Genomic DNA, 16,155 nt, shown 5'->3' on the forward strand with positions numbered 1-16,155 from the left:
GTCTCCTTAAAAAAAAGTGATACTTATTTCTAACATTTTTTCAGACCACATGGTTAATTCAAACAACCATAGAAAGCTGACATTTTCCCACTGTTCTAACATTTAAAAATTTATTTCATTGACTTTTGCTTGACTTACAGTGTTGTGTTAATTTCTGCTGTACGGCAAACTGCCTCAGTTATACATATATACATTCTCTTTTCTATATCTTTTTCATTATGGTTCATCTCAGGATATTGAATATAGTTCCCTGTGCTATACAGGAGTAGGACTTTTATGGTATCCATTCTATATGTAACAGCTTGCATCTGCTAATACCGAACTCCCAATCCAACCCTCCCCCACCCCCACCCGTGGCAACCACGTCTGTTCACTATGTCTGTGAGTTTGTTTTTGCTTTGTAAATATGTTCTTATGTGTCATATTTTAGATTCTACATAGAAGCAATATCATATGGTATTTGTCTTTCTCTGACTTCACTTAGTATGATAATTTCTAGGTCATCCATATTTCTGCAAATGGCATTATTTTGTTCTTTTGAATGGCTGAGTAATATTCCATTATACACACACACACACACACACACACACACACACACTACTTCTTCTTTATCCATTCATCTGTTGATGGACCTTTAGGTTCTTTCCATGTCTTGCCTACTGCAAAGAGTGCTGCTGTGAACATAGAGGCACCTGAATGGTTTTCAGTTGTATTTTCATCAGGACTTGTGCCCAGGAGTGGACTGCTGCATAGCTCCATTTTTAGTTTTTTGAAGAACCGTCAAATACTATTTTCCCTAGTGGCTTTACCAACTTACTTTCCCATCAATGGTGTTCCTCCTCTTCTCTTGAAAGCTCTTTGCACAAAAACTGCTTCAACCAGAATCATGGTCACAGACTGTTTCTAGACTTGAGACACTGGATTTCAGAATCAGACAGTTCTGGGGCTATAACTGGATTCTGCTAATGAACTAAGGGACTATAGGTGAGTTAGGTAAATGCTTCAGTTTCCTTATGTGATAAAAGGAGCTACTGCTGCTCAGGTGGCGGGTGTGTTGTGGGAATTAAAGAGCACTCCGAACAGCGCCTGGGGCTTGGGCTGAACTGCCCACAGCAGGCTTTGATCTTTCCCTGACTTGCCCTTTGGCCTTGGGCATGTTAATGTTTTTGCTCTGTCTCCTTCCTTTGTGGGAACTCCGTGTGTGTCTAACAGCCGACTGCCTCATCAATGACTGGAAGTCAGAAATATTTTTCAAGTGGTAAAGTCCTTGGCAAAAACCCGAGTGCAAGCATAAAGCATAATGAACATTAATTGTACAACCGAGGGTGGAACTGCCATAGGAGAGAAGCAGCTGGGAGTTCAGAGGCCAGGAGAGATGGGTGGTCCAGCCAGGGCCTTTCCTGGGACTTTCCTGCCCAAACAGCAGCACTGTGAACATGAGGCCCCTGGAAACTGCAACCTGGGCTCCCCAAGCCTGGAGGAATCACCTGGAAGCAGAAAAAGGAGGGAGTTTGTGTGCCTGATGCCTGTGGCCTGTCTCCACGCAGAGCTGCTTCTTGGCTTTGAGGTCTGGATTCAGCTGTCACCTCCTCACAGAGGCCTCTCTGACAAGTCCATCTTAAGTGCCCTGTCCGATGGCATGGCCCAGTTTTACTGTTTTCTCAGCACTTAACCATTGGCATTAGCTTGTCCAGGTAGTTGTCAATGTGGGCACTGTTTGTCTCTGCTAGAACTCCTTCAGCATAGGGGCTCAGTGTATTCCGCTCACTGCACACAGTAGGTCTGTGGCCAAAATCTTGGCTCCCTGACCACTGATGCCAAATAGGAAGAAGGAGACAAAGTTTGGAGGAAATAGAAAAGAGTAGCTTTATTATTTTTGCCAGGCAAAAGGGAAAGAGCAGGCTAGTGCCTCAAGAACTGTGCTCCCCTCTCTCATAAATATGGAGAGGTTTTATATCCTCATGAAGGTCTTGCATTTTTTTTAAGCAAGTTGAGAGTGAAAAGCTGACTTCAGGTGGCTCAGCAACCTGCGCTGGTATCCCTGAAGTTATCAGCCTGTGACCTTCCTTCTGAAATGCAGAATCTTACAAAGGAGTGTGTGGGGGAGGAGAATGCCAGGTGTGGGGTATAATCTATATAGAGTCAGAGAGTAACTATGTTTTTGAAGGACAAGTCCAGCTATAAGTGTTTGTTAGTAGTAAGAGGTAAAGAAAAACCAAGATTGTTTAACTCTCACAGGCCTGTTTGGCTGGTATGTGCCAAAGGCTGCTGACTCATTTCTATTTGTGCTTTAACAGGTCTTCCATAAATCCTTGGTCTTGGAGCCCTAGGAATTCTCACACGTTGCTGGTGGGAGGTACAACTCCTCGGAAATCCCTTTGGCCACGTTTAATAACGCCCAACACAAGCCTTCTCAAGACTCAGCAATTCCATTCAGAGGTGTGCATCCACCAGAGTGCAAATGTGTCACCAAAAGGCACTTACCAGAATGTTCACAGTATCACTTTCCCTAAGAACCACGAACTGGAAGCTGCCCAAATTTCCATGCAGACAGAATAGATGGACAAATTGTGGTACATCCATACAAAGAAATACTATACAGAAACGAGAGCCCTCAACCAGAGCAAAACTAGGCATAACTCCCACTAACAAGATGATGTGCTGTTGAACGAGCAGAAACCAGACACAGCAGAACCCACAGTCTAGGATCACGTGTATGTAAAGTACAAAGCCTGGCAAAACTCTCAGCCTTAGAAATCAGGAGAGAGGTCGCCGCTGCGGGGGATGGATGGATGGGGGAGGAGCTAGGAGGAGATGAGGGGGCGTCAGAGGTGCTGTCTTGCTCTGTGTCTTGGTCTGGCGGCTATTCACACCGGTATGTGCACTTCGGGAACGTCGGTCCAGCTGCGCGCCTTTCACACAGTCCAGAAGAGAATGGAATCGACACTGAAACGATCGCAGGGGGACTGCCCGGGAGAGTGTGGGAGCAATCAATAATAACTACTTTTTAAAAAGTGCCGGGGGCTTGGAGCCCTGGAGTAGGGCTCGCTCAGGGCGGGTGGGTCCGTCCGCCCGGGGGACCCTGGCTGCTCCCGGCGGCCTGCGCTCAGAGCGGCCCAAGCGCGCGGGGACAGAGATGCTGAGCCTCCAGGGGCTGCAGGGCGCTCGGGGGGCCCCGGGAGCTTCAGGGCATGCCTGCCCGGGGTGCGCGCCCTACGGAGCCGCGGGCTTCTCAGCCTCGAACCCCGGCCCCGCCCCCGGCGTCCGGGGAGCCACGTGCCCCGCGCTCCCCTCCACCTAGTCGGGGCCCAGGGATCGGCTCTCCCAGGGCCGGGGGTCGGCGCCGGGTTTGCCCGGCGTTCGGGCTGGACCCCGCTCAGCCGCGGGAGGGCCGGGCGGCGCCTGGCCCTGCGTGACCCCGCGGCGGAGGACGGGCGGGCGCGGGGCTGCGGGGACGGCCCGGGGCTGGAGGTCCCATAGACCGGCGCTGGCGGGTGAAAGGGTGGGTGGCTCCCCGGAGCCCGGGCCTAGGACGGGAGTGCGCGGGACGTCTGGGGAGAGCGCTCCTCTAGCCCATCAGGGAGGGTGGTTGCGGGACTGGGGGACCCCGCGGGCTGGAGACCAGGGGCTGGGTGGGAGGGAAAGGTGAAGCTATGGAACCCGGAGTCGGGGTGGCGTGGCCGGGGACGGGGAGGAAGGGCCGGCCGGGAGTCTCGCGCGGAGAGTCCCTGCGTTGCCAAGTTGGGCTTTAATGCCCCCAGGCTTCCCGAAGCCGCGGCCGCCGGTGGGCGAGCGGCGTCTGCGCGGACGCAGGAGCCCTGATCCTCTCCACGGGCCTGACTTCGTCCGCGCGCTGCCGGCCCGACCCCGCTGTGTCCACCTGCCCTTTACCTGGTCCTTCGCCGGGCCCGGCGCGGGGCGAGGGGCCCTCACCTGTGCTTCAGGCTGGGGACCGCGGTCCGGGGGCGCGGGCAGGGAGGTGGGGGCGGACGGGAATTGCTGGAGCTCGCGGCCTGAACAACGGCACACCCCGAGTTTCTTTCTAAAAACGGGGAAGCTTCTCTTTCTCTGGGTCAACCTCCCCTCCCCCGACCAGATTTCCCTCTCTCCCGGGGTCAGTACGAGGGGAGAGTGCAGAGGCTGGGTACTCCGCCGAGGTCGCCGGTTCTGGTGTGTCCACTTTAATTTTGAAAGCATCATCAAAGGGCCAAGTAATGTCCCAGTCATCACAAAGGAGGGGACCCTATTTTGAAAGTAAAAGAACGTGAAAGTCGGTCACTAGCTCTTTGCGACCCGACCCCATGGACTATACAGTTCATGCAATTCTCCAGGCCAGAAGACTGGAGTGGGTAGCCTTTCCCTTCTCCAGGAGATCTTCCCAACCCAGGGATCGAACTCAGGTTTCCCGCACTGCAGGCGGGATTCTTTACCAGAGTTTTTCTCAATTGATTATAATTTTCATCTGGGCAGCCAGGGACAACTCCTGAAGATACCAAAGATTAAAAACAGAGAAGCCTGCAGGGGGTGGAGGGCGGCAGGTAGAGAGTCTCACAGCCTTTTCCTAGGGACTGGCTCAGCCAGTTTTTGGGGATGAGTAACCTCCAGTTTGAGTGAACTCCTGGAGTTGGTGATGGACAGGGAGGCCTGGCTGCTGCGATTCATGGGGTCGCAAAGAGTCAGACACGACTGAGACTGAGCGACTGAACTGAACTGAACCTATAAGCATTGTTTGGTCTGGTGGAGGGGGAAAAAAAGAGTATACCAATACATCCCTCCCTTATTTTTACCCATTTCCTTTACTTGGTCCTATTTTTACTTGAAAATAGGCCAATAAAAAATACTCATCTGCCTGTATTATGTACTCAGATTTCCCCCCTAATTACAGGTTTCAAAAAAAAAAAAAAGACAAAATGGCCCCGTCCAGAAACTGCTGTAATGATGGTAGAAAAGAAAGGTGCCGGAGCGACTCTGGGGGGATCTGAGCCCTTTGCCACTCATTCACTTGTCAGGTGATCCCGTTTTCTCTGCTTCTGTTTCTTTAGTAAAATATGGGTGTTACCACAGGTGACCCCAGATCTCAAAGTCTGCTATTCCAAGTTTCTCTTGAGAGAGATTAAAAGAATTGATTCAAATGAATTTCCACCAGGTGTATGGCTTAATATTTAATTCCCTCTCCACTTTAAGCTGAGGAGTAGATGTCTGAACATACATTTCCTCATCCTAAAATCCCTCTTATCCCCTCCTAATGCTCACAGTGCAGTGCTGATGTCTGGCAGGCTTTGTGTTCAGTTTGCACCATTTGCAAACACAGTGAGAATTACCACGGAATGGTGGAATGGTGGAAAGAGCGGCTATAGATTTCTTGGACCTGAGACACTCACACTTCTCTTTCCATTTTCACTCTAATTAGCACACAACTTTTAAAAGTTGGCCTGAGCACAGCAACACTTTCACACATCCGTGCTAAAATCCTTGCTAATCTTTCCCATGGGATGTAATGCAATTGAATTGACATGCTAATAAAATACTGGCAAGGACACAATCACAGTTTGCCCATGATGCATAATTAAAATAGCACGATGCAGTTACTTAAACCTCAGATAATGGCTTCCTCCATGTTGTTGGTTATGCGCTTTCAGGGTTTTATTCCTGGATGTTAATAGCACATTAGAAAGCTACTGGGTTTTTTTTTGCATATTGGGTTGTGATCTTAGCTTGCTGTTGCTGTGTGTGTGTCTGTGTGTGTGCACTCAGTTATGTCTGACTCTTGGTGACCCCATGGACTGTAACTTGCCAGGGCTCCTCTGTCCATGGCATTTATCCAGGCAGGAAAAGTGGAGTGGGTTGCCATTTCCTACTCCAGGGGATCTTCCTGACCCATGGATCAAACCAGTGTCTCCTGCATTGGCAGGCAGGTTCTTTACCACTGAGACTAGAAATATACTAAAGCCTAAGTGGCTTTCAGATTGGTCTTGGGCAGTTGCTTAAAGCATCCAAACTTGCCTTCAAATTTGAATTTTCTGTTGATTGTGGACTGCCTCACTCTGCTATCTTCAAATCACTGGCACAGCTATGCGTGGGCTCAGAGGCCATTTGTATCTACCACATCTGGCATTTGGGAAATCTTAACTTTTCTAAAAGGCTGAGGACAGGAGCACTTGCCTTGGGTAATGAAATTCAGCTTTTGCTATTTTGCTCCAAAGTATTTTACACTGAAAAAACAACCTTGATTTAGCATTGTCATTGATGACATGCTACAGAAATACCATACTGTTTGAGTTCTTACATTTCACTTAAGGCTTGTGATTGCTAAATAGTTGATACTTATTAATCTGTAGTCAGGCTGAACAGTTCCACCGCTGACAATGTTTTGTTTTATGGCCAAGAAGGTCTGACATTTTGATGAAGGGTATAGAAACTACGTGGACATGTGAAGGTGAAAGGCTAAGCTGGCTTTTTATTAATTGAAATTTTATTTGTTTTATAGTGAGAACTCCTGACCCACCGGATGAAGAGTGTTTTAAATGTGAATGTAGCTGTTTTAGTCGTCAAGGTAAGTTGTAGTAACACATAGATCCCCAAATCATGGCACAAAAGAGCAGTGCAGGGGGCTGGCCTTGGCTGCGGTGTAATGGTGCCTGTAATCCTCCACGCAGTTTTTCTGCGACTCTGGCTTCTGCCTCTTGTGGCTTCTTTATGTCCTAGGGGCTTATACGTTTTTGCACTGATGCCAGGAAGGATGGAAGGCAAAAGGAGAAGGGGGCAGCAGATGATGGGATGGTTAAATAGCATCATAGCATCACTGACTCAATGGACGTGATTTTGAGCAAACTCCGGGAGATAGTGAAGGACAGGGAAGCCTGGGGTGATGCAGTCCATGGAGTCACAAAGAGTCAGACACAGCTGAGTGACTGAACAGCTACAACCAGGTGAAAGGGGAAAGCAGAGTGGAGGGGGTGCTAACTTTTGTCCAGTGGCAAAAATGCACAACCTAAGAATTGGGAATTATGTTTTATTTGGCAGATTTTCTGAGAACGCAGCCCAGAAAAGAACCTCTCATATCACTCGGAAGGACCGCTCTGAAGAGGAAAGGGAGGAGCCAGGATATATAGGAGTTTTTGCAATCAAACAATAACAAAAAAATCCCAGGTAGTTAGAACATCAAAAGATTACTATTAATTAAAGAAAACTAGACATATTAAGTAAATGAATTTAGTGCCTTTCTGTGTATGGGAAGATGCAAAGTTTGAGTTCATTGAAATCATTTCTTTGACATGGAACTCAACTATCTAGGGCCAGATCCTGTTTTGTCCATTCTGGACACCTTCAGGGTGCACAGTCTGGGGCCTGCTGCAGTGGCCCCTGCCTTGATGGCCTCAGTAGCCTTTGTTTATTGATATGGCAGGCACATTCTTCATCCACAGTGCCTCCTTTTGCTCAGAACTTTGATACTTGTGAGGCATTTCATGCCCAATTTTGTCCCAATGTGCTAGGAAGACTTATTCCTAGATCATGTGAAGATTCTACCGATAGGCCACTCAATGTGTTAATTTTTGCATCAGGTCCTATAGATAATCCAAAATTCTTGGATCACCTGTTTCACTAGTCTATTATAATCCAGACAATATTTTCCCTTGTTGCTTCTTTCCATATCTAGAGTTGCTCTGTTAACAGTTATTCTGTGTAGAGTTATTTATATGATCAACTGTCTCAAAACACTTGTTGTTGTGTAGTCTCTAAGCTGCGTCTGACTCTTTGTGACCCCATGAACTGCAGCACGCCAGGCTTCCCTGTTCTTCACTGTCTCCCAGAGTTTACTCAAACCCATGTTCACTGAGTCGGTGATGCCATCCAACCATCTCATCCTCTGTCGTCCCCTTCTCCTCTTGTCCTCCATCTTTCCCAGCATCAGTGTCTTTCCCAGTGAGTCAGCTCTTTGCATCAAGTGGCCAAAATATTGGAACTTCAGCTTCAGAACAGTCCTTCCAATGACTATTGAGGACTGATTTCCTTTAGGATCGGCTGTTTTGATCTCCTTGCTCTCCAAGGGACTCTTAAGAGTCTTCTCCAGCACCACAGTTTGAAAACATCAAGTCATCATAAATTTTGTCAAAGATGTGGTTACATTTGGGTATATAAGAAACAATCTTATAAAACAGGGTATAAGTAATACAGCTAGTAACATTAATAAAATCATAGTGCAGAGGAGAGATACACAAAGCATAAATAATTCGAAAGCAACAAGAGAGAGCAAATTAAAACAATACTAATGTATAATTTAGTTGTAATCTGGTCACAGTAAGACTTCAGGTCTGCAGGGGAACCAGCTGCAGAAGCCAAGATATGGAAAGATCAGGTAAAGAGAAAAAGATAAATGTCTTATCTTTATTCACAAAGGTATGCTTGAACTTGTAGGTCAGAGTGTAAGAAGAAAGGTTTTTCTGGAAAACAAAGATTAAAGCCAGGATATTTCAGAAAAAGTCATAAAATTGTAAATTATTTTTATCAGTTCATTCAGTCCCATGAAGTTAATCTCTGTTAATCTGGATGAAGTCATCAGGTTTTCCAGTAGAGTTTTGTAATTTTTTACCCAGGTCAGTGGTATTTTCTAAAAGCTATCAGAAACTTGTATTTGTCAAGAAGTCCTTTTTACAAACCTTCTTAAATATCTTCATTGTATGAAAGCATCAGGGTAAAACAATTTACTAAAAAAAGTTTAAACAAATAAATTATTATTATTTATAAAACAAATAAGAAATTTTTAATTCATGAAAGGTCTGGTTTCCACATTTGCATCTCCATGTAGTTCCTCTCCTGAGCTGAATTTTCCTCCAATATTATCTACACTGCACAGCTCCTGGAGATGTGTGCTTGCCTTTCTGTCTCCTGGACCAAACAGTTACTAAATTAGTAAACTGTCTATAAATGACAGAAGGCTTAAAATGACATGGTTAGAGATCTGATTACAATGCAGTTTACAAAAAACTTGGATATTCTTGTGACATATAACTTTTTAAGATAATAATGCAGTCATAGAATTATAATATATTACAATATAAACTTACTAGTTATTTTGAAAGTTGAAATAAGTTAAATTTATTTGCTCAGATGACTAAGGCTCTACTAGCTGTGGAAAAGAGTTTTAAGATTTGTATTTTTCCTTGATAAACCCCCAAGGAGGTTATGGAAGATTTTGGGTGAAGGAGCCTTTTCAGCAATTTGAGTTTTAAAAGGCCTTTCTCTCTCTCTCTCTCTCTTTTTTTTTCCCTCTTGGTTTCAGGTTTTACCTGATTGAGCTAATTAGGCTCAGTCTCAGATTATTGTGGTTTATATTTACATTTCTGATTTGGAGAGATTAGCAAGACAAAGGTAGTTGCTTTTAATTCTCCATAGAACTCTTTTGTCACTTAAATGATATTAAAAGATTGATTTAGTGTATCATATTTTCCTTAATTTGCTTTTTTATATCAGTGAGACTTCCAACTAAACTGAAACTTAAGAGTTCCGTGTTCTAGAACTTTAGGATTTATCATGCCTTCAAATGCTGGCATTTCAACAAAGGCCCTCTTTCTGAGTGCACAGGTTAGACCCAGAGCAAAATCTCCATTATTACCTTTATTAGCCGCTGAATGTTAGTCCCCAGTTTTACTTTATATTGTAAAGTATATTTCCTGAGACACATATATGCCCTGTCTTATAATACCAGGCAGGGGAAATATTTCCCAGCAAAGCATATCTATCCCCTAATATAATTAAGCCAAAGAGATGTAAGAATCTTATACAAAGTCCATTTATATATGCCAATTTTTATAAATGTTCATCTCAGTTCTGTCAAGTTTTATACCTTTGACTTTGGTTTTCATTAGGACCCAACCAACAAGTCTTGATTTTTCAAAAAGAGTCCTAGAAGCTTTCCTTTCTTTTATCCCCTGAGAAAAGAGAGCTTTCATTATCAACAGCTGTTTTGTTGGTAACTATATGGGGACGAACCAGCTAGAAGGTGGAAAAAGACAAGCTATGTTCACCCCAATAGTTACCAATAAAACAGCTGTTGATAATGAAAGCTCTCAAACATTTACTAATTTAGGAGTTTCTCCAATTTAAAGGATCTATCTGGTTATTGATAAAGTATATCTTAATGGTGACTCAAACCAGTAAGTTCCAAGAGTCTTCCTACCAGAGAGTGTGAAGGATGTAGTTTTCAAAGATCTAGAAAGTTTGCTCCCCAAAATAGTCTAAGAAAGTAAAGGCCTTTGTTGCACAAGCTGATGCAAAGAAGGTTAAGGTGGTAAACAGCCCCTGAGAATTGTTATAATCAGACAGAAGATTGCTCAGAGCCCCAGCTTATTTGATTGGCTGCCAAATGAACACCATGCGTGTGCCTTCCAGATGGAACAGACCAAGCTCTCAAAGCGCACATACATAGACAAAATGCAGAAGATCTAGTAGAACATTTACATCTCAGACACATGAAGAGAAATGGTGCAAGTTCCCAGGAAGAGCTTTGCTTCTTTAAGGTCAGAATTCTGAAAAGATGTTTTATCAAGCGGGCATTCTCCCACTTTACTGCATATGCAATAAAAGAGCCCCATCTTAGTCATTTTCAGGGCAAGGTTTCCTTTAATTCCCAATGAAGTGGGTACTTGCAAAAAAGAGCTCCATCTATATATATATGTATATATTTATATGAATCTGGCCAGGATGTTAGCTATAGGCTAACTTTCTGATGCCCCTCATATCTGTTAGAGATTTATTTCCCATTTTAAAGTTGAATTTGTCTGGGATAAAATTCACTAGTGAAGTTGTGTGGTGGGCCAGTATGCTGCTCATGAACTTAAATCCTCTAGGTTTTTACCTTAAAATTGTTTCAGCTCCTTTCGTGTGTTTTGATTCTGGTTGTATGAGACCACTGTGGGTGCTCAGATCATGGAGTGACCAGTTCTTACTTGTGTACCTGGCAGAGCAAGTTTTTAAGATAAAAATGGGTGAGTTTCTCTACAGGGATGATGGCTGGAAGCGGCGAGGACTTATCTTCACCACTCTTGCTAATTTCTCAGTTGCCTGGAAAAGCCATTGTCGGCTGGAAGGTGATGTCCCTTCTCTGGAGCCAACAACTCACGTGTAATATTTTCACTTTTATCCCAACAAGTTATTTTCAAGGTAGCTAATTTGAGGAAAGACATCAGGTCAGCCTCCTCCCTAACCACTTAGCATCTTTCAGCTGAACAAGCCTCAGTGTCTTTCAACCGGGCTCCTCCAGCATTTTTCCGGTAGGGAGCTAGGGACCTAAAGCTTTGAGCTAAAGGCACACGTTCCTTTTGTTTACATCTTTCCTAGAACTCAGCCATGCGCCTTCCTCCTGTGGGAAGCCTTGGATAAACAGCCTAGCTGTGTGGTGGAGAAGAGGAAATGGAGTTGCAGTGGACAGTAAACCTGGGATACACTACCTTGTCCCTTCAGATATCGTAGTCATAATAGCTAATATGACTTAGTGCTTCTCCTGAGGGAAAGGTTCATATACATTTTTTCACCTAATCCTCACAACAAGCCTGTAAAGTAGGGAGCAGTAATCCCATTTTACAGATGATGAAACTGGTTTAGAGAGATTAGAGAACTTAAAGCTGCACAGTCAGTGGAAAGCCAGGATTCACACTTAAAATGGTGCCTGTCTAGAGGGTCAGGATTCTTCTTCAAGCTAAAGATTTGACATGGACAGGGAGCAAAAAACAACAGCTCACAAATGCCTTCCCCACTTTTGCAAAGACTTGTTCCCTCTCCCTTCCTCACCAAGCCTCCCCCTGGAGACTCTGAGGAGAGAGGCGATTAAATCACCTTAAATCTGTTCTAAGATCTCTGTTTCCAAAGGCTTTCTGTTTCTAACAATACTTGACTCTGTGAGAGACCTTACCCCTGAACTGAACTGAGAGAAACAGAATGCAGCTTCTAACAGACTGACTGGCAAGCTAAGGTATCAATTGTATTTAAATTTCAGTATCAGTAACGCTGGCTGGAACCACCTAAAGCAGAAGGAAGGAAGGGGTGTCAGGACACATTTCCCCTCCTTCCATTGCCTACCCGCTAGAAATGGAAAGTTTTATGTGACAAGAGTTTATTTTGCAAGTTGAAATTTTCCCCTTTTGAAAATTAAGGCAGCCTTAACAGAACCTTATATTAGGATCAATATAGCAGTATATTTATGAAGTGAAAAAGTGGAGTTTTTCACGGTGTCATCAGTTCAGTTCAGTTCAGTCGCTCAGTCGTGTCCGACTCTTTGCGTCCCCATGAATCACAGCACGCCAGGCCTGCCTGTCCATCACCAACTCCCGAAGTTCACTGAGACTCACGTCCATCGAGTTAATGATGCCATCCAGCCATCTCATCCTCCTGCCCCCAATCCCTCCCAGCATCAGAGTCTTTTCCAATGAGTCAACTCTTCGCATGAGGTGGCCAAAGTACTAGTGTACCCATACTGAACATAAATTTATTACTTAGAATAGCCCAGATTTAAGCTTCATTATAGAGCAAGCGTGCTATGATCACATTAACTTTAGATTTTAGGATTCTTGAAATTAAATAGTGGCTTGCAGCATCCATGTAATTTGCTTCTCTTTTATAGCAATGCTTTGTCCTGAAAACAGCAACAAAAAATCATGGTGTGAAAATCAGCTTCAAGTCTGTACACACCTGGATGCAGAAAGTTAGAGAACATCTACTTTTAATTAAGCCAACATTTTGAAATTTAAAGTTTAGAAATCCTTTTCAACAAAGTTGATGTTCTGGATTATTATTTTAATATGTAAGGGTGCATATGTATTCATAAATTATGAAATTCAACTGGTAAAAATGTAGAAAGGGGACTCAATGTGCTCTTTAAGGCGATTTTCTAAATTCCCACATGGAAGTCTGTTTATCCTGAACCGGCAAGGCTGCTGCATTTCAATTCAGGGCTGCTTCTGCATTCAGAAGTACAGACTTGCTGAGCTGGGCCAAATCTGTCTATCCAATTACTGGGTAAGAGCTGACTGGGGCTTTAGGCAGAACTTGTAATCTGTACAACTCCATAGTATCAGTGACAGCTGAGTGAAAGAGATGGCCCAGTAGAGTGTATATGTTGAGTGATACACGGAGAAATAGTTCTTGCTGCAAAGAACCAGCTTGAAATCTAACACCAGATAGCAATGAAGTATCCAGAGGGTTGACAAAGTATCATGTGATGGGTCCCCCATCATTTTCAGGTAGAATGGTTTACAATGGAGACAAAGTCTCGGTGAAGTGTTGCTGGTCACTTTGCTGAGCCCTGGTGTGAATGCTTTTATTATAGTCTGATTTAACTACTCTATTTCTCAGTATCTGAATCAATACCAGAAAGAAGAGTGGTAAATAAATATGAATAAATGTGAATGTGGGTGAGGCATTTTTGAGTCAAATATTAGCTTTGTAGTGACAAAATACAGAGTCAGCCGAAGATCTTTTTTAATTAAAGAAATTGAGATTATTTCCTATTTTGGTTTTTAAAACAGTTGCATTTTCAATGGAAGGAAAATGGTTTACTATATATTGGATTGCAGTGGGAAAGTGAATCCTTTTTTCTCATGCATGAAAGTCCAGGCAAGAATAAAATCAGGGCAAAAATAAAAGAAGATATTTTAATTCATGTTATCAGTATATCGTATAAGAAACCTAAAACCTCTGTGAGCAAGGTTTTGCTGGGCCCAGCACTTTTAGTGGTAATGACATTTCACAGCCGTTATCATGACCATCTGGTAATGAATACCTGGGATATCTACTCCAGCAGAAATAAAAACCTTGGTAAAATGTTTCCATTTATAGGATTTTTTTTTTTTTTCTTGAGAGGTGGCAGTAGATAATAGATAACTTAGTAAATGTATGTCTTCATGGGTCAGGAGCCTTACAGTTTTTAATAAATAATGGCTTAAGTTAATTTTTTAATTTAGTTTCTTTTTTTTTTTAATGGCAAGAAATTCCATGTGAATTTAGCCTCATTCCATAGCATCGACGCAGATGACTTAGTTCTTAATTTGTGTATTCATTGAGAAATGGAGCAGGACGCTATGGTTCTTCCCCTCTGTGTCGTCAGCCTGTCTTTTGTCCATAGAAAAATTTTAGCCAAAGAATAAGTTTAATCGGAGAAGTGAGAAAAAGTAAAAACAAAGAGAAACAGTCAAAGGATACCAAATAATAATAATGTGCTCATCGAGCACAATCAAGGGCCTTCAGTTCCTTTTCAAGGGCTGTAGATAATATTCTGAGCCATGTCCTGTGAGCTGTCTTATAGATGCTGAAACCCCCACCAGGTGGAAGAAGTTAGCTATATGACGACCAGAGTGTAGCCATGACCTGAGCTGCCACAGTTCTGAGAACTGGCCTCAAAGAAATGGGAAAAAACGGACCCTGAAACTAAAGACTGACTGTACTTTAAACAAACAACAGTTGGGACTTTCCTCGTGGTCCAGTGGCGAAGACTCCATGCTTCCAGTATAAGGCGCCTGGGTTCCATCTCTGGTCAGTGAACCAAGATCCTGCATGTTGCACCTAAAATCGAGATAATATTGATCAGGCCACCACATGACCAATATCGAGATGACTGTAAGAGCCGGCTGTGCCGTTTCTGCATGTAGCCTCCATCTATAAAAGCTCTTGTCCCCTGATTGTCAGTGGGGGTGGGCGGAGGAGGGGGGAGTGAGCCTTTGGATAGGAGACCCCCCCGCCCCCCCACCCTCCCTTCCCCCCGCCCTCTGGTTGCTGCTGCTGCTAAGTCACTTTAGTTGTGTCCGACTCTGTGCGACCCCATAGAGGGCAGCCCACCAGGCTCCCCTGTCCCCGGGATTCTCCAGGCAAGAACACTGGAGTGAGTTGCCATTTCCTTCTCCAGTGCATGAAAAGTGAAAGCGAAGTCGCTTAGTTGTGTCCAACTCTTAGCAACCCCATGGACTGCAGCCCACCAGACTCCTCCATCCTTGGGATTTTCCAGGCAAGAGTGCTGGAGTGGGGTTCCATTGCCTTCTCCGTCTCTGGTTGCTAGCCTCTGAAATAAAACAGACTTCCCTTTCCACCAACCTTGCCTCTGTATTGGCTTCAAAACTACAGGCAGATGGACTCCCACTGTCCGTGACAGTCTTTTTGGTGCCCAACGTGAGGCCGCTGCACTCTCCCGATACCTGGCTCCCGAGTCCCCCACCCACCCCCACCAGCAGAGCCTCCGCCGTTACTACCGCTGGCTGGGATGCTGTGAGGGTCCCGACGCTGGTGGCTCGCTCGCCCTGAGTGGAGGGCTGGGCGGCATGTTCTGAGCAGCTGCCTCAACCACTTGTCTCAGGGATCATCCCCGTGTCTCCCCTGCTTGGCACTGGCTGCCAGCTGACGCTTTTCCTTGGTGGAATGGAAACATGCGTCTGGACGAGCTGAGGACAGGAGACCCAGTAAGTCCTCCGGTGTGCACGCCGGCAAACTTCTCTTTGGGGCACAAAGTGCTGTTTGGGCGTTTTTGCTTGCTGGTTCTGATTATGTCTCTGACTTTGAGGACCATTTGTGTTGGGACATGTTTGCTTAGGACCCTGTCACTCACCCTCTTGGGGGATTTATGGCAGGTCTGTCTTCTGTGAGCGTCTGTTCCATTTGTAGGATTGGTAACTTTGTCTTCTTTTGTAAAATGGGAAATTCAGGTTCAATTCATTAGAAAAATTTTAGCTATGCAAGTTGTTGTTGTTCAATCATTAAGTTGTATCTGACTCTTTGTGACCCCATGGACTGCAGCACGCCAGGCCTCCCTGTCCTTCACCATCTCCCGGAGTTCATGCAAACCCATGTCCTTTGAGTCATTGATGCCATCCAGCCACATCATCCTCTGTTGCCCCCTTCTCCGGCCTTCAATCTTTCCCAGCATCAGGATCTTTTCTAATGAGTCAGCTCTTTGCATCAGGTGGCCAAAGTATTAGAGCTTCAGCTTCAGTAACAGTCCTTCCAATGAATATTCAGGACTGATTTCCTTTAGGATTGACTAATTGGATTCCCTTGTGGTCCAACGGATTCTCGGGAGTCTTCTCCAACACCACAGTTAGAGAAGCATCAATTTCAGTGCTCAGCCTTCTTTATAGTCCAACTCTCACATCCATACATGACTACTGGAAAAACTAC

At 44.6% G+C, this 16,155-nt stretch overlaps 1 long non-coding RNA gene across 2 annotated transcripts in view; it reads left to right on the forward strand.

Moving 5' to 3' along the window:
• Nucleotides 1-3,281: 3,281 nt before the first annotated feature.
• LOC112585688 overlaps nt 3,282-16,155 on the forward strand; it is a 172,960-nt gene continuing 160,086 nt past the window's right edge. The window contains exons 1-2 of one of the 2 annotated variants that reach the window (XR_003110218.3): nt 3,282-3,502; nt 6,488-6,553. This is a non-coding gene — a long non-coding RNA (uncharacterized LOC112585688). The remainder of the gene's footprint in view (nt 3,503-6,487; nt 6,554-16,155) is intronic. The other variant, XR_006542575.2, reaches the window with a different exon arrangement.

Source organism: Bubalus bubalis, chromosome 1 (genome assembly GCF_019923935.1).
Source record: "Bubalus bubalis isolate 160015118507 breed Murrah chromosome 1, NDDB_SH_1, whole genome shotgun sequence".
In the NCBI taxonomy this organism is placed as follows: domain Eukaryota; kingdom Metazoa; phylum Chordata; class Mammalia; order Artiodactyla; family Bovidae; genus Bubalus; species Bubalus bubalis.